We start from the raw sequence: 19,557 nt of genomic DNA, 5'->3' as shown, positions 1-19,557 counted from the left end.
GAGAGAGCGAAAGGGGAGTGCTTCGACATTGGGGGGGGAGGGTGTACGTGTGAGTGAGGGACAGTTATATTCTGCAGGATTATTCGGGACTGGTGGACCAGGCTCCCCTAGCCGGGCAGCCTCTACTCCTGCTGCAATCTCTCCTGGGGCAGCTAGCTCTGCCGCAGAGATCACGCCATCTTGAAGGGGAGAGCGGCTGTGACTGGGGGCCTACCCTCACCTCCACCCAGGGAGACTTCTGATACCACCCGGGACCCTACAGCCACACTGGCCAGGGACCAGCTGCCTCGGCTGCAAACCCACAAACACCGAGACTCCATTCTCCCCGGGCACGGGCACCTAAAAAGTTTGTCCAGGGGGAGACAAAATGGCAGCTGAATAGGTGGACAGCTCCAGTGCTTTCTCACGGAACAGATAGAAGAAACAGCTAAATAGAATAACATTCATCCGGAATTGGCAAATTAAACACAGCTGATGAGGCAATCTGTGGATGGAAAGGTCAGGTCACTTGGAGAGCAGTGGGATAAGGGAGTGGGGCTGGAGGAAGAAACACATGCAGCTGGGAATACAGTGTCAGAGGGAGACTGTGTTGCACCAATGCCACATCCCTTGGGGACAAGTGTAGCACTCAACTGTAGAAGGGGGTCCACAGGGCTGCTGGCAGTGGGGGACTCCAGATCTAAAACCACAGCCATGGGAGGCTACGCCCAAAAAGGCAGCCTGAAGCTCTGCACCAGGCGCACAGTGCCAGGAGAAGAGAGACACGCAGCAGCATGGTTGCTCTGTCTTTATAATTTCCTCACTTTTACCCTCTAAACCCAGGATCTCTGAATCACAAACACTCACCGGGGTTGCGGTGCAGGGGAAGGTGGTTTTGTGGAACCTGGGGAACAAAATAAAGAGAGACAATCAGAAAGCCAGCTCTGGGACAGTCCGATCCCTCCAACCCTGAACAGACATTTTTCACCTGGAGACCAGGCCCCTCCTAGCAGCACAGCCATGCCCAGCCTTGAACTCTGTGGGGAAACAAAGGTTTCAGGATTGGGTTGAGGGGCCATTTGGTCCCAGAAAGTAATACAGAAACACCACCACCTAGAGCCCATGTCAGAAATAGATGCTGTGTAAATACAACTGAAAGCAGGTAGAAAAACAAAGCAGGCAGATTGATCCCGCCTGGCTGAAAACAAGGCTGTAAAGTTTGTTTATAAACTTTACACAGAGGATCGGTGTGCTAGGGTCTTTCCACTGCAAGGGTTCAGGAATCTGGAGAAGGGGCTGTGACGTAAATGGATATACTAGAAAGACTAGACAAATATAAATTTGGGAGGCATGCAGAAGCCAGGGAGGCTCCACTTTCAGTTCCCCAAATGTCTGGACCCATGGCTTTTTATTCCCACATTTTTCCCTGTAGCAAAGCAGATATACATATCAAAGGTAAGGTTTGGTAAACAATAAAGGACCATCAGGTTGGGGGAACTGCCCTCAGCTGTCTGGCAGCAGGCAATAATATGCAGATCTTCAGCCCTGCTGAAAATATCCATCAGCCTCCTGATGGACTTCTTACATAATATGACCTGCTGGAATTTGCCACCAGCAGCGGTGGATCTGCTGGGAGCTTCAACACAGTGCTGACTATCTAGCAGGAAGCTGAGACATGGCAGACAGAATAGTGGAGGGGGGCCTTAGACCAGCCCCCATGGGACATTAAATACTCAGCTGAAGCAAATGAACTTCACTGCTTCACTTTTTTTATATCTTTTACTTAAGGAACTAAATTTTTTTCTTTTCTTTATTTTATGTATTTTTTATTATTATTATTAATTAGAGGCCTGGTGCACAGATTTGTGCACCGGTGGGGGCCATCTGCCTGGCCTACCCCATGGGGATCAGGCCAAGGCTGGCAGTCCAACATCCCCAGAGGGGTCCCAAAGTGCAAGAGGGCATTCTGCAAAGTTGCTGTTGCTCAGCAGCTCCTGCATTGAGCATCTTCCCCCTAGTGGTCAGTGAATGTCATAGCTATTGGCTGGTCAGCCAGTTGGATGGTTGCTTAGGCTTTTATATATATGATTTTTTAATTAGTGTTTTACATTCTATTTTTATTCTTATTTTATTATTTTTTATCATTATTTTACTCTATCTTATTTTTTCCTTTATGCCAACACTTTCTTCCTTACTTCCCCCTTTTTCACCTATTTCCCTTCTCCTGTTCCTGCTTTAGTTTTTCTCTCTCCTTTCTTTTTACTCCTTGATAAAAATTTATCTTCTTTATCTGCCCTATTGACACATTACTATTATAGTAGACTCTGTGGGCTTACTCATATATCTAATTTCCTTTCCCCTGCACCATGTCCAAGCACCCTTTTCTTTTCTCTTTCTTTGCTAGCCAATTTTGTTTTCTTGTTGTTGTTTGTTTGTTTGATTGTTTGTTGGTTGGGTAAATTATTTTTGATTTTTACTTTATGCTTTTGTTTTTCCTCTCCTTGCTTGTTCTCTTCTTCTACTAATAGCTTAATTAGTTTCACTCACCAAACCAGGTCTATCTGTACCCTACTCTATTCTCCTTTTCCAAAAAATATATGAATACATAGATAGATAAAGAAAGGGGAAAATTTTTTTAATTGAGTATTTTGGTTTTTTACTTTTCTTCTTACACACTCATTCTTTTTCTACCTTCTCTATACTGAATTGTGGCCTTTCCCCCATTCATTCAATTCCTTTACCTTACCTTCTGAAAATAAACTTTGCCTCTTCAGATTCAGCTCCCCTCCTTTTTTTCTGGGTGTTTGTTGTTCACATTTTTTGGTTTAGTTGTTGGTTTTGTGGAGTTTCCCCCCCCCCCCATATACATATATTTTCCCCCTTAATTTTCTTCTTTTTGTTTTCTCTCTCTTACTTTTTTTTTTCCTTTTCTCAATATCATTTTTGCACTCTTTTCTCTCCCCTAAGTCTCTTTTTGCTGGTGGTCACCTTTATTTGGGGTTATCTGTTTTGTGAATACACTCGTGTTATGTTACCTCTGTGTTGTGTCTTGTTGAGTTGTATTTTGTGCATTTTGGTCAACCTGGTAGATAGTGAGCAACATAACCAGACATCCTGAGAGGAGTGAAAATGGGGAGACAAATAAACAGCCCCCATATGAAAGAAAAGGAGAAATCACCAGAAAAGAAAGTAAATGAAATGGAGGCAAGCAATTTGTCAGAGAAAGAATTCAGAACAATGGTCATAAGGACACCGAAAGGGATGAAAGACAACTTCAACAACATGTGTAAGAATCAAGCGGAAATGAAGAATAACCAAGAAAAAATGAAGAATGTCATTGCTGCAATAAAGAACACAATAGAAAGCATCAACAGTAGGCTAGAAGAAGCTGAGGACCACATCAGTGAGCTAGAAGACAAGGTAGGAAAAAACACCCAAGTAGAGCAGAAACTAGAAAAAAAAAACTTAAAAAACAGGAGGAGAGCCTAAGGGAGCTTTGGGACAGCACAAAAGGAAACAACATAATAGGGGTGCCAAAAGGAGAGGAAATGATCAAGGACTAGTAAACCTGTTTGAATAAATAATGACAGAAAACTTCCCTGATATTGGGAAGAAGGAAAAACTCACACAAGTCTAAGAAGCTCACGAAGTCCCAAACAAGATGAACCCCAAAAGACCGACACCAATACACATCATAATTAAATTGGCAAACACCAACAACAAATAAGAATCTTAAAGGCTGCCAGAGAGAGACAGAAAGTTACATACAAGGGAAATCCTATTAGACTATCAACTGATTTCTCAACGGAAACACATCAGGCCAGAAGGAAATGGAATGAACTATACAAAATGATTCAAAGCAAGGAAATGAATCCAAGAATACTATACCTAGCAAGGCTATCATTCAAAATGGAAGGTGAAATCAGGAGCTTCACAAATAAAGAAGGGCCAAGGGGGTTTATTACCACCAAGTCAGCAATGCAAGAAATGCTAAAGGGACTGCTATAAAAAGAAGAAATAGGAAGGGAAAAGGAACCACAGGTATAAAGAATAAAAATGGTGACAAACAAGTACCTATCCTATATAATAATCCTATATAATAAAAGGCTAATATGCAAATCGACTGAACGACAGAATGACTGGTTGCTATGACGTGCACTGACCACCAGGGGGCAGACGCTCAATGAAGGAGCTGCCCCCTGGTGGTCAGTGCACTCCCACAGGGGGAGCACCACTCAACAGAAGTCCTGAGCTGGGCTCACAAGCTGATGAGCACAGCAGAGGTGGCAGGAGCCTCTCCCACCTCTGTGGCAGTGCTAAGGATGTCTGACTGATGACTTAGGTGGGGAGCGGGCTTAAGCCAGCAGTCGGACATCCCCAAAGGGCTCCCAAACAGCAAAAGGGCACCGGCTGGGCTGAGGGACCCCACCCCTCTGGGTGCACAAATCTCATGCAGTAGGCCTCTAGTCAATAATAACCTTAAATGTAAATGGATTAAATAGTCCAATCAAAAGACATAGGGTAGCTGAATGGATAAGAAAACATGACCCATACATCTACTGTCTACAGGAGACCCACCTCAAAACAAAGGACTGATAGCAAAGGGATGGGGAAAAAAATAAAACTCACACAGACTGATAGCAAAGGGATGGGGAAAAAAATAAAATTCCAGCGAATGGAAGTGAAAAAAATGCTGAGGTAACAATACTTATATCTGACAAGTTAGACCTCAAAGTGAAGGCCATAACAAGAGATAAGAAAGGCTACATACACATAATACTAAAGGGAGCAATTCAACAAGAGGATATAACTCTGGTAAACATATATGCACCCAATACAGGAGTACCCAAATACAGAAAAAAATCTTCTGGAAGATATCAAGGGAGAGATCAACAGCAACAAAGTCATAGTAGGGGACTTTAATATCCCATTGACACCACTGGATAAATCCTCGAAGCAAAAATATCAGCAAAGAAACATCAATCCTAAATGACTCACTAGATCAGATAAACTTAATTGACATCTTCAGAACATTTCATCTCAAAGCTACAGAATATACATTCTTCTCCACTTTTAGGACTATATCCCAAGAAACCAGAAACACCAATCAGAAAGGATATATGCACCCTTATGTTCATAGCAGCACAATTTACAGTAGCTAAGATTTGGGAACAACCTACATGCCCATCAGCAGATGAGTGGATTAGAAAACTGTGGTACATCTACACAATGGAATACTATGCACTGTTATAAATAAGAAGGAACTTTTACCATTTGCAACAGCATGGATGAGCATTTTGCTAAGTGAAATAAGCCAGTCAGAAAAAGATAAATATCACGTGACCTCACTCATATGTAGGATATAATGATCAACATAATTTGATGAACAAGAATAGATCCAGAGACAAATAGCAGGGGAGTGGGGGTTAGAGAGCAACCAAAGGACTTGTATGCATGCATATTAGCATAACTAATGGACACAGACACTGGGGCAGTGGGGGCTTACCTGGGGTGGGAATGGCTTGGGAAAGGGGGTCCATAGGGGGAAAAAGAGATAGATGTAAAACTTTAGACAATGAGAGAGAGAGAGAGAGAGAGAGAGAGAGAGAGAGAGAGAGAGAGAGAGAGAGAGAGAGAAATATGTTGGGGGAACGAGATGAAAGAAACACAAATAGAGGCTAAGTTTCTTGTTTCTGTGTCTGCTCATATGGCCACAGTTGGTTTTGGGCTTACCAAATTTTCTATCCATTCTGTTTCCCTTGAAAATCAGAGTTGCTCTCCCCAGCTTACACTCCTTCCTGAATTTGGTAGAATAGCTGCCACTCCACACAGCTCAGTCCCCACCAGCTCCTCGAGCCCTGGAAGCTTGTTTTGTCTCCAGGCTGGGGCAGCTACAATGACAGTTTGGCCTATCTATGACTGTCAAGCCCAGGTCAGCACAACCAATGCCTCCTTCGGTCATTAGTTAATTGCTTCCCCCTTCCCCTCAGGCAGGGAATGGGATTCTGCAAGACCTCCATCATCTTCCTATAGCGGCTAAAAAGCAGCTAGCTCCATGGCAGCTCAGGGTCTGACTGGGCTGTGGCCAGAGAGAAGCTGGCCTCACCAATGTCCTAACAGCAAGGCTAGATTATCCAAACCTGGAAGTGTGGGAGTGTTACCACCCCCAGAGGCACACTTTAAAGATGAATGGCTGGTCTTCTTCTACAGCTGTCAATCAGGTTCAATGGATCCACAGGGCTCTCTAGGGCCCTCTCCTGTGATTAAGCAACCTGCTATAAAGTTTTCTTGAAGCCATAGCCAGCTCAGTACTACCCCACCTTTAACTGCTTTCCTTCTGGTCTTTCCCACATCTCCTCTCCACTCGTACTTCCTTGGGATTGTATCTTCAATCATGTCTTCACTTGTGTTGTCTAGAAAAGAGACTGAGGCAAATCTCAAGAGTTCTATCTTGCCCTAACTGGTTTGGCTCAGTGGATAGAGTGTCGGCCTACAGACTGAAGGGTCCTGGGTTCGATTCCAGTTAGGGGCATGTACCTTGGTTGCGGGCGCATCCCCAGGAGGGGGTGTGCAGGAGGCAGCTGATCGATATTTCTCTCTCATCGATGTTTCTGACTCTCTATCCCTCTCCCTTCCTCTCTGTAAAAAAATCAATAAAATATGTGTTCTTTTTTAAAGAGTTCTATCTTGCTTATTCTGCAACCACCTCTTGGTTTATCTAGAACTGTAACTGAGTATCTAAATTATCAATAAAATGTGCCACAATTTTACTATACTTTGACAATTCCCAGTCACCCAAAGGAATACTACACACTCCCAAAATTATAATGTTCAGGACATGGCAAATGTTGATCACATTTAATTGATCACATTTTAATTGAAAGCATATATTCACATATTGCACAAGGAAGAAGGAATTTGCTTTAAAACCTTAACAATGAAAAGACATGTATAAGAATGTCCTTAGCAGCTTATCTGCAATAGCCAAAAGTTGAAAGTTTCCAAAAGTAGAGTATTAAATAATGTTTAAAGATCGTCACATTAGGCCGAAACCGGTTTGGCTCAGTGGATAGAGCGTCGGCCTGCGGACTCAAGGGTCCCAGGTTCGATTTCGGTCAAGGGCATGTACCTTGGTTGCGGGCACATCCCCAGTAGGGGGTGTGCAAGAGGCAGCTGATCGATGTTTCTCTCTCATCGATGTTTCTAACTCTCTATCCCTCTCTGTAAAAAATCAATAAAATATATTTTTTTAAAAAAGAATGTAACATTAGAATTGTCAAATAATATACAAGATGCCTGCCAGAGACCACCGCAGAGCAGCATTGGCATGACAGTACAACAAGAAATGTGGAAGGCCATAAACCCTGGGTGTCAGCAGGGCTGACGCCAGCACAGATTGCTCTTGCTGAGATTGCACTGTCTGGAAGCATTCCCTGACCTGATAATCTTTGAGTAAATGTTTACTGACCTTTGATACTATCAGCTTACTATGTGCTCTGCCTACATGTGTGACCAAGCTGAATAAAAACAGGCAAGACCAGGACTCATGGATCCTCTCCCAAAAGAGGTTCCACCTGGCCCCATGCTTAAAACTTATTTCTTGAGTAGTGTCTTCATTGTGTGTCGGCCCTCCTGCAGTCCCTCCTGAACCCGCCATGCAGGTAGTGGCAGATGCCCCTTTAAATGTTAGGAAAATGATAATTTTACAGTATAGGCATATCACAAATAGTGCATGGGACATGTTTATACTAAAAATACTTATCTGAAATTCAAATTCAGTTGGGTATCTTGAATTTTTATTTGCTAAATCTGATAAACTAACCTATAATACAGTGATGGGCAACCTTTTGAGCTTGGTGTGTCAAACTTCGCCAAAAAACTGAGCATAACTCAGGTAGTGTGTCACTTTGAGGAAAAAACATTATTTCGCAAATGTTTCATCCTCAGGAGCAGCAAATGTTTCATCCTCGGCATGCGGCCGCCTCAGTGGCCACGTGTCATCAGAAATGGCTACACGTGTCAGTGCTGACACGTGTGTCATAGGTTCGCCATCACTGCTATAATAGAATATTATACAACAATAAAAATGACTGAGCTAGCCCCAGCCGGTTTGGTTCAGTGGGTAAAGTGTCGGGCCTATGGACTGAAAGGTTTCAGGTTCAATTCCAGACAAGGGCACATGACTAGGTTGCAGGCTTGATCCCCAGTGTGGGGGTGTGCAGTAGGCAGCTGATCAATGATTCTCTCTCATCATTGATGATTCTATCTCTCTCTCCCTCTCCGAAATCAATAAAAATATACACTGAGTGGCCAGATTATTATGATCTCTGAATGCATAATAATCTGACCACTCAGTGAATATCCTATATAATAAAAGGCTAATATGCAAATTGTCCCCTGAACCAGGAGTTCGACCAGCAGGCAGGCCAGCCAACTGCCTATGTCCCCTCCCCCTGGCCAGGCTGGCCAGACCCCACCCATGCACAAATTCATGCACCGGGCCCCTCTAATACACACACACACACACACACACACACACACTGAGTGGCCAGATTATTATGCATTTGCATTCAGAGATCATAATAATCTGGCCACTCAGTGTATATTTAAAAAATGACTGAGCTATAGCTACATGAAATAACATTAAGCAGTGTTGTCTTTACATAAAACTCAAACTTGGGCAAAACTCGAGTAGTTTAGAGAAATACACACAGTGGTTACAAGGGGGAAATAGAGGACAGTGATGTATAAGGGGGATGAGTGGACCATCTGGAGTAGTGATAAATGTCTCAAACTATGTGGGAGATGTAGTTACCGAAAATTTTTCATGTTGCTTTAATTCACTGGGGATTTACAATTTTTGTACTTTTCTATATACAAACAAAAATGAAAATATGTCCTTGGAAAAATCATAATGACTTCAACCTTTAATGTTCTGACAGTTTCTCTTTTTTATTAATCTTGAAGGGATACTTTAGGGGAAGTATCTCTTGCCTAGAGGAAATATGTATATGAATTCAGCAATTCCATCAACGTCTCTTTCTTTTATGCAATTCAAGTAAATTTAAAATTGTATCCGAAATATGATTGTTATGGTTTTATGAAAGTACCTCTACCCACCTGTTCATTACCCATGCTCCTCTTCTTGTATTTGCATATTAAGTTGTTCAAAATGATGTTCACCGAATGTTATTGAGTTATTCTAGCTGGTGGGATTTGACTTCCATCTTTGGGGTTTCAGCATGTTTTACTGAATTCTTTATAATTAACAGATGCCAGTTTTTATTTCAGAGTGATATTTTTCTTAAAAAGAAATATAGGAAGAAAATATAGCAATGACCTATTCATTCAACAAATATTTACTAAACAACTCAATGCCAGCTTGCCATGTTTACTGGTAGTTTTAGGTTTCTGGTTACCACATTTTTAAATCTTTTCTCCTAAGTCTCCCTGAAATTATGGCACACCACCACTAGGTTACAGTAGACACAGCAGTATTTGAGGAGGTGCTTCCTTTGCTTGCAAATTTATTTATTTTTTTATTTACTTACTTATTTACTTATTTATTATTTATTATTTATTTATTTATTTTCACCCAGGTCTCAGATGAGACTTTGGATTCCAGGAGTGTAAGTTCTCATTGGCAACTTTTGTTTTGTTTTGTTTTGTTAATTATGACTATTGTGTATATGTTTTAAATCCCACAAGATATTATTTAAAACAGTCCCTATGTATTTAGTTTTATCTACCTCTTATTTTGGCACTCTTTATTCTTACTCTATTTACTCCCTTCGTCGGGGATAGTTTTCCCTCTGCCTGATGAACTTTTAATGTTTCTTTTGAGTGTGGGTGAGCTGGTGAGAAATCCTGATACCCCTTGGTGTTCCCTTCTGAAGGGTCTTCTAGCCTAGTGCTTCTTGCTCCATTTAACACAATGGTGTCTTTTCTGCTGGCTACTTTTAAATTTTCTCTTTAACTTCATTTTTCACCAGTTTGGCAGGGAGCACTCAGGGGTTCTCCGAGCTCCTTGAGTCTGTGGCTTGATGCCTTTTGGAAATACTCAGCTATTCTTTCTTCAGATATCACTTCAGCTTTATCCTCCCCTTTCCTCCTAAGGCCAGAATCTCACATGTGTTACACTTTTCCACAGTGTCTCCCATCCCAGCTGAGGGAAGCACTGAGGCCTGGTTCTGACCTGTGAAATGGGAATGATGTGCCCAGTGGGCAAGGGCTGGGTGGCAGGGTGACTCTTACTTTCTGCAGTAACAGGAACTGGCCAGCAGAGGGCGACAGCCTCTGCTGCCTCCCAAGGCAAGCAGCTGGGCTGGGCAGAAACCACACCTGGTTCCCCTTCAGAAGGGGTAAGGGGGAGGCTGAAGGATGGCTTTGGGACCTGGTGGGCATCCAGCTGCCCTGGGAGGCCTGTTTTGCCTACCACTCTGCAGATGGGTCCCCTCTGGTGGCCGCACTGCGCAGGCTGAGCCCTCCAGGAGCTGGACATCAGCAAAGACTCTGTGCTCTCCGCATTTCCTCTGGGGACAGGGGAGGTGGGGTGTGTGTGTGTGTGGTGGGGGCGGGGGGGGGGGGTGTAATGGAGTGAAGGGGGCGGAGTACCCACCTTGTGTCTGCACCCCTCTGCCTAAGGCGACAACCCCCCGGCCCCTCCCAGACTGATTTGAGGAACCTGGTGCTGGAGGCAGGACCTGGGGAACCGGTGACGCGCTGAGGCTCCGGCTCAGCAGGTCCCTGGAGCTAGCTGCAGGGGAGTGCTGAGGGTGCCACGTGCTGAATGGGGGCCCAGGTGATGAGAGATGCTGCCACGAAGGTGGGGTGGTGTCAGGGACTTGAATGCAGGAAGTCTGCTGGTTTGCAGACCCCGAATCAATTTCTTTTCCGGGTAAAACAAAATCTGCCAGGAGAGGCAGGCGGCATAAGCCAGATGGGAAAAATAATGGTACTTTGTAATCTAAGCCACAGAGGGCAAGGGGAGGCGGGATGTTCTCCCCGTAAGGCCCTCGCCCCAATGCAGTGGGGCTCCGCCAAGGTTACCAGCTGGGAGGGACCGTGGGACAAAGAGGGCAGCTGCCCAGAGGCACAGGTGCAATGACAGGACCCCTGTCTGCTGGGGATGGAGGAGCGGGGTGAGGGGAAGGGTGAAGCCCATCAGAGCAAATGGCCACAGGGTGAAGGGCCGCTTACCCAGAGGTCACAGGTCAAGGAGACAGAGGCTCTGGGCAGCTGAGGGTTCCATTTTCAGCTCTGTCCTTTCACTGCTGTGTACCCATGGAGGAAAAAGTCACTCGCCCTCTCTGTGCTGCAGTAGCTTCAGCTGTACAATGGGCACGTGAACAGGGGGTGGGGCCACGTGGACAGCCAGAAGTGCGCACATGAACACAGTGTGGGGTTATGTTAGGATGGAGGAGGGGCACCTGAAGATGGAGGAGGAGTCACGTGAGGATGGAGGAGAGGCCGCCTGAAGATGAGGGAAGATTGAAGGGATGGGGCCAGGAGCAAAGGAGCACCAGGAGCCCCCAGAAACTGACCAGGCAGGAAGGACCCTGCCCTGGAGCCCTCCAAGGGAGTACAGCCCTAGACGCCCTGATTTCAGATTCTGGCACCCAGACGGGGAGAGCACTTGTTCCTGTTGGTTTAGGCCAGTCAGTAGGCATCAGAGCAGCAGCCTCAGGAAATAGACCCCTCCTTTTGGGGCTTTGACAGTGTTCTGAGAACAACTGAGCCCTGTGTTTCATGGCAGAGGATACCCCTCAACCTCCCTAGATCTATCACTGCCGGGCCCACAGGGAGATTCTTCCCTGTGTCTGTGCCTCGGCCCTGTCTCCGGCTCCCCTGTCCCACTGGGCTCCTCGGCAGTGACAATTCTGTGGGCACAGCAGGGCAGGCTGCTGGTTGGGAAGTGCAGCTAACTTGGCTCACAGACTCCTCCACTTGCCTAGCCCTAGGCTGTAGGATAATGCAGGGTACTCCAAAGCCCCGCCCTTACCTCCAGGCCTTTCCCCCAATGCGTTTTGGACAAAAGGGGCCACATGCTGACCTGACAAGCTCAGGGGAGGCCTGCATGACAGTCTTGCAAACTCAGAGACCTAAAGTAACCACAAAGGATGGTCTGAAATTAAACTTTAACTAAACGCAGTTATGGTGGGCAGTTACATCCTAGGCCAGTATCTTCACTGACAAGGTCAACCTTTACCTTAACTGAGCCTATCTGACTTTTTGCATCTATGATAACATACCCTTGAAATGTCTGGGTAACTTGTAACTTCCCTTTTTCTGGAGCCCCTGGGGCACAACCCAATGTGGTGGGCACCAGGACAGATGCCACAAATTCCTTCATTATCGTGTTAATTGTTCCTGCACCCACCTAAGTATGTGTCCATCATTTTACTTTTTATCCAATCCCAGGGGTTTCCTCCGATTTGCTTTATCCCACCTCCTTAATCTTTCACCAATGAATTTCATGTAACCCACCTATGTCCCTCCTTTGATTGCAGTGTATAAATACAAATGTAACCCGCCATTCTCCGGAGCATTATCTCAATCCGTTGAGGTTCTGCTTCCCGGCGGCATATGTCCACAGTTTGGCTCAAATAAACTCACAAAAATTCTTTACAGGTTTCAATGGGTTTTTTTTACGTTAACTGCATCCAGCCTGGGGCTCCCCTTTCTGAAGCACCCTGGTTGACAGGCGCCATCAGCCGAGTTTTCGTGCCCAGATTCTAGATGTCAAAACTGAGGCTTAGAGAGGGGTATCAGAGGACCCTAGCCCTGGCCCACCTCCCAGTCAACTCAGCCCAGCTAACAGGCAGCTCCACAAGCTGCCAAGGGTGCAGGGCCACATGATCAGGCAGAAGTGGGCACCTGAACAAGGGGGCAGGGGCAAGTGAGCAGCCGGAGGTGGGCACAGCCGGAGATGGGCAGGTGAACAGGGGTGGGGCTTGTGATCAGCCAGAAGTGGTTACAGCTGGAAATGGGCATGGGAACATGGGGACGAGGCTGTAATCAGCCAGAAGTGGGCCCAGCTGGAGGTGGCACGTGAACAGGGGTGCATGGCCACGTGTTCTTCCAGAAGTGGCACAGCCAGAATTCGGCACCTGAACAGGCGGCATGGGCATGTGAGCAGCCAGAAGTGGACACTGGTGGTGGGCACCTGAACAGTGGGCCAGGGGCATGTCATCAGCCAGAGGTGGGCACCTGAACAGAGGGGCAGGGGCTCCTGATCACCAGGGAGTGGGCAGGTGCACAGTGGGGCAGGGGCAGGTGATTATGCAAGAGATGTTCCTGGAGGATGGAGGAGGGTCCACATGGAGATTGAAGGGATGTGGCAGGAGCCCCCAGAAGCTGAAGAGGTAGGAAGGACCCTCCCCTGAAGCCCTTGAGGGGAGCACAGTCCCAGACACCCTGATTTCAGATTCTGAACCCAGAACAGGGAGGTCTGTGTTCCTGTTAGTTTAAGCCAGTCTATATTCATGGGAGCAGCAGCCTCAAGGAATTTACACCTCCTTGCCCCTCCTTTTGGGGCTTCTGAGGACAGCAGGGACTCACAGGGAGATTCTTCCCTGTGTCTGTACCTCAGTCCTGTCTCCTGCTCCCTGGGGCTCCTCCGCAGTGACAGTGAAGTGGGCACACCAGGCTTGGTGGGAGGCTGCTGGGTAGGAAGCATCGGCCACGTGGCTCAGGGACTCCCCACTGCCTTGCCCAGGCCCCAGCTGCAGGATGAAGCAGGGAACTCCCCAGCCCCGCCCTTACCTCCCCCCCCGGGCCTTCCCCTAAGTCAGTGGTTGGCAAACTCATTAGTCAACAGAGCCAAATATCAACAGTACAACAATTGAAATTTCCTTTGAGAGCCAAATTTTTTAAACTTCAACTTCTTTTAATGCCACTTCTTCAAAATAGACTCGCCCAGGCCGTGGTATTTTGTGGAAGAGCCACACTCAAGGGGCCAAAGAGCCGCATGTGGCTCGTGAGCCACAGTTTGCCGACCATGGCCCTAAGGAGTCCTGCCTGGGCCTGGGCTTCCTGGAGCACCTGGGTTGACAGGAGCCCACAACTGGGTTGCCATGCCCATATTCTAGATGCCAAGTCTAAGGCTCAAGAAGGGGAGCAGAGGTCCCTACTCCCAGCAAAGAAACACCTCTCTTAGGATTGGAGAGGATCTGGATCGTGAGCACCTGGCACAGGCCTGGGCACGGAGCAAAGCCCACTCCCTTCCTGCCTCCTCCACTTGAGCCTGGGCTCCAGCACCTTCTTCCTCATCCCATTTGGAGCTGTCTCAGGGGTCCTCTCTATACCCACAGGCCTGTGTCTGTTGTCCATTTGGATGCAAGGTAATCACATCAGGGTGCAGACGTGCACTTGACTTCATAAGGAGCTCCGTGTGTTTGGGAGAATTGGGAGAAAGGCTTCCATTCTCAGAAATTCCAGACCATGCAAACTTGCAAGGGCCTGAGGGCTGACCTTGAGCAGGGGTTTTCAAACTGAATACTTTCTTCAAACAAAGCCTTACCTGACAGACATTATATAAGACAGATGGAGACTAAGCTGCTGGGAGCTGGGTCCCTGGGAGGTGGGGGTTTATGTTGGTCCTGGCAGTGGGTTGGGGCAGCCAGGAGAGAGTGAGAGCCCTGGGGAGAGTCCAGTGGCTGACATTTACTAACTGGTACAGAAGGGCTTCAATATTTTCAGAACTGCGTGTTCATGCCCATGTGGCTGGGCCAACCAACTCATCTTTCACAGCAAGAAGTCAGTCTATACCAGTGGTCGGCAAACTGCAGCTCGCAAGCCACATGCGGCTCTTTGGCCCCTTGAGTATGGCTCGGCGTTAGAACCAATTCTTCAAAATAGACTCGCCCAGGCCGAAAACCGACTTCTGCGCATGGGCCACGAAGTTTCAATCGCACTGTACATGCGCGCCTGCTCGTGGTATTTTGTGGAAGAGCCACACTCAAGGGGCCAAAGAGCCTCATGTGGCTCGCGAGCCGCAGTTTGCCGAACACTGGTCTATACCAACAAAAATGAAAATATGTCCTTGGAAAAAATTATAATGTCTTCAACCTTTAATGGTCTGATAGTTTATTTTTATTGTTTTAATCTTGAAGGGATACTTTAGGGGAAGTATCTCTTCCCTAGAGGAAATATGTATATGAATTCAGCAATTCCATCAACGTCTCTTTCTTTTATGCAATTCATTTAAAATTGAATTTAAAATTGTATCTGAAATACGATTGTTATGGTTTTATGAAAGTACCTCTACCCACTTGTTCATTACCCATGCTCCTCTTCTTGTATTTGCATATTAAGTTGCTCAAAATGATGTTCACCAAATGTTACTGGGTTATTCTGGCTGGTGGGATCTGGGTGCTTTTTTGACTTCCATCTTTGGGATTTCAGCATGTTTTACTGAATTCTTTATAATCAACAGATGCCAGTTTTTATTTCAGAGTGATTTTTTTCTTAAAAATAAATATAGGAAGAAACATAGCAGTGATCTATTCATTCAACAAATATTTATTAAACAACTCAGTGCCAGCTCGCCATGTTTACTGGTAACTAGGTTTTTAGTTACTACACCTTGTAAATCTTTTCTGCTTAGGTTTCCCTGCAATCATTGTACGCTGCCACTAGGTGGCAGTAGACATGGCAGTATTGGGGGAGGTGCTTTGTTTTCACCCAGGTCTCAGATGAAACTTTGGATTCCAGGAGTGTAAGTTCTCATTGACAACTTTTGTTTTGTTTTGTTAATTATGACTTGTGTATATGTTTTAAATCCCACAAGATATTATTTAAAACAATCCATATTTATTTAGTTTTATCTACCTTTTACTTTGGCACTCTTCATTCTTACTCTATTTACTCCCTTCGTCAGGGATAGTTTTCCCTCTGCCTGATGAACTTTTAATGTTTCTTTTGAGTGTGGGTGAGCTGGTGAGAAATCCTGATACCCCTTGGTGTTCCCTTCTGAAGGGTCTTCTAGCCTAGTGCTTCTTGCTCCATTTAACACAATGGTGTCTTTTCTGCTGGCTACTTTTAAATTTTCTCTTTAACTTCATTTTTCACCAGTTTGGCAGGGGGCGCGCAGGGGTTCTTGGAGTTCCTTGAGTCTGTGGCTTGATGCCTTTTGGAAATACTCAGCTATTCTTTCTTCAGATATCACTTCTGCTTTATCCTCCCCTTTCCTCCTAAGGCCAGAATCTCACATGTGTTACACTTTTACACTATGTCTCCCATTTCTCTAATGTTCTTTATCTGTATTTTCCATCCCATGTCCTTTCCATGCTTCAATCTGTGTATTCCCAACAAAGCTAAATTCTAGCTCACGAATCCTCTTTTCTGCTCACACAGGTGCCCTCTTATTTCTGAGCAGAGCGCCTGGCGGGATATCCCTGCAGCATGTGGAGGAAAGAGCAGAGGGCTCTGATCCTAGAGGCTGGGTACCAGTCCTGGCCACCTCGTCCCAGCTTGTGCCCTGAAGGGACCTCTGTAAGCGGCTGTTTCTTCCTCTATAAAACTCAGTGCCCATCTCCTGGGGGGTGGGATGTGCAGGTGAGGGCATCAGCGTGAAGACGGGGAGGCACTGCTATGCAAATGGAAACTGTCAGCGCCCATGTTGGTGAGAGTGGTGGAGTCAGAAGCTGTCCTTCATTCTGAGCCACAAACAGCAACACACACACACACAAACACGTGCGCAGGTACACGCGCCCACGCACGCACTGAGGCCTGAGCGCATCTCTTGAGCCAGAGCCACTTGCACTTCCCCAGGAAGCCACCCACACCAACCTCAGCCAAAAGATAGTTCTCACTGGAAGACGTGGTGCTGATGTGAGAACTAGCCGGGCTTCTCCGGGCTATTTTCTCGGGTTCAAATGACTTGTCATCACATGATATATTTCAGTTGTGAACCCTGCCCCTCACTCCCTGGGAGCCTGGGGAGGCCTTGATAGAGTTTGACCAGGGAGCGAGGGAGCTGGAAATCCCAGCACCTTCCAGCCAGGCTGCCTAACTGGATTTGGAGAAAATCACACCAGCTCAGTGCCTGCAGCCCAGAGCTAGCCGGGGCTCTTCTTTCATCTCTCTCTCTCTGTCTCTCTCTCTCTCTCTCTCTCTCTCTCTCTCTCTCTCTCTTTATTTCCATCCCTGTCTGTCTCTGTGTGTGTCCAGCGATCCCACTTCTGGGTATCTACTCCATGGAAGAAACGAAGTTCAGGGCACCAGGATTCTGATTCAGATATGTCACCTCCATGAAAGAGACTGGAAGACTAGAGCTCGGTTTCTGACCCCTCTCCACCAGGGAGGAAACAAGAGGGCCAACTCTTCTGATTCTGACCTGTCTCCACCTCGAAGGGCTCAGCCTCTGGGAAAGAAGGCTGCACCGGTGTATTCTGGGGCTAGCACTGTGTTGGTGTTAACTGACAAACAGCGAGAGCAGCAGGAATTCAAGAAACCATGGCATGTGAAGCTGAATTCCAATATGCTGAAACCCTATTTCAAGATTAGTCTGGTCATAAGAGGAATTTGAAACTGGAAAGTTTAGAGCAAAGGAGAGAAGCAGAGAAGGACTCAGAGACATGCTCTATATGCCCAGTGGGGGAAGGGGCTTGTCCAGAGCTGGCAGCTGCAACAAAATGTGGAGGATGCAATAAAGAAAATGAAAAGCCTGGCCCGCTGTCTTAATGATAAAGATGTGGATCAGATGCTGAGAGAACAAGAAAGAGAGGGGGACGCCATGGCCAACTTTATCAAGAAGAATAAAGCCAAGGAGAACAACAATAAGAAAGTGAGACGTCACTACAGTGGCCCAGCACCTCCTCCCAACAGATTCACCATCTGTCCTGGATATCACAGGGGTGGAGGTACAGACCCAGGGGATCTGAGCAGAAGCCCTTTGCCAGGCTTGCCAGCAGGAAGGCGATGGAGAGACTGGCCCACAAGTGGAGTGTTGAGGGTGTGTAACTTCTCTGAGGCTATGGGAGTGGCTGAGGGTTGTGGTAGTGGACATAGAGCAGCCAGCTGTCCCGCTGTAACAGTTGTCTATGCTAATATTTAAGCCCACACACATGAGCAATTGTTGAAGACTAGTTTTGACCACTAGCATTTGAGAAGAATATCTGAGACCTGACGTTTGGACTGAGGCGCCTGTGACGTCTCAGGTGTGCCAACACCAGTGATTGCTGCTGACTTACAGAAGAAACTGATTTCCCAGCGTCCCAGGGTTTGTTCTTGGTTAGGTTTCTAATAAACTTTGATGTTTGTAAAAGTTCAGTCTGACTGATTTCTCCTTGGCATGCCTGTGGGAAGTAGCCTGGCACTATTGTCAGTGCTGGGTATGTGAAGTGTGTAGCCTGTAGGGTCAAGCAAGGATATAGCCCAGTTCTACCTCCCAGTCAGTGGAATGGTGTCCGCCTGGCCAGTGTCCACGAGGACCAGGGCAGCACTGACCCGAGTGTTTCCCTCGCCCTTGATGGCTAACAAGCTTTACCAGACTCTCTGTCCTTGGTCTGACCACAGGCCTTTCCCAGCTTGGCTCCCCCCTCTCCCTTTCCCCTTCTCTCCTCTCCTTTCTCCCCTCAGCTAATTAAGCCCCTAGCCTATCCTGGTCCAATGTGGAAACTCACCCAACTGGCAGCCATCAGGTCTTCCCCAGATATAAGTAATGAAGGCTATGTCTTTCCCTCTGGTCCCCCACATGGTTTTTTTCTATCTAGATCTAGCAAAGAACAGCCTGGCACTTCCTGGGTGGAGCTGCTACAGTACATAGCCATTCTAGAAAATGACAGATTTCTCCAGGCAACTTTTGAGGGTCTAGAATCACAGCTCTCAAACACTGCTACTTGAATATTTAGTTAACGAAACTCCTGTTGAGACAAATTAACCCAAAATGCTCTTTTCCCGCCAAAATCCTGGTAAGTTTGTCTCCTCTCCCCCTCCACCAGCTAAAGAGGTTCACTTGCTGTGACTACAGCCCAGATGTCCCTTCTTTGCCAGATAATCACCTCCACACAGTCATCTGTTCACCTTAAAACCTTTATGTGGACGATAAGAAAAATTAGTCAGATTTCCATGGAGGTCTATAAACTTGTTACAAGTCTTACAACACCTCGGGTCATGAGAATCAATTCAGTCTGTCTGAAATGGTTTCACCAGCTGGTAGCCCTCACTCTGCTGGAGAAAGAATCACTGGATTGGAAGCGCCCTTGGCCACGGGCTGTGGAAACTTGAGTCTGTGCAGAGTGGGGAGGCAGGGTCAGAGGGGGAAGTCAGCCTCTTCCTGAGAGCTTTCTGACACTATGTAGAGAGACTACTGGGAGGCTTTGTCCTTTAGCTTATGCTCATTTGTGTTAATTGTAGATTCCTAAACATCCATTTCTCTGGCAGGTCAGAGAAACATTCCCCACAAGATTACAGACTGTGCACAGCTTGACTCAGGAAGTTCTAGTTAAACTTCTGCACTTGCCTGGAGTCCCAGCTGAAGGTGAATTCACTTAAGGCCCTCCCACTGCAGGAGTAGCTGGGGCGCTGCACCACCTTGCGAGGCAAAGGTCTTGTTAGTTGGGGAGGGCAGTTGGG

General features: G+C 46.6%; 1 pseudogene; it reads left to right on the top strand.

The window, feature by feature from the left end:
- The first annotated feature begins 13,298 nt into the window (after window positions 1-13,298).
- LOC129150207 (BUD13 homolog) lies at window positions 13,299-17,943 on the top strand (annotated as a pseudogene).
- Window positions 17,944-19,557: the final 1,614 nt, after the last annotated feature.

This window comes from Eptesicus fuscus, chromosome 9, assembly GCF_027574615.1.
Source record: "Eptesicus fuscus isolate TK198812 chromosome 9, DD_ASM_mEF_20220401, whole genome shotgun sequence".
Classification (NCBI taxonomy): domain Eukaryota; kingdom Metazoa; phylum Chordata; class Mammalia; order Chiroptera; family Vespertilionidae; genus Eptesicus; species Eptesicus fuscus.
This window is presented reverse-complemented; position numbering and strand designations above follow the sequence as displayed.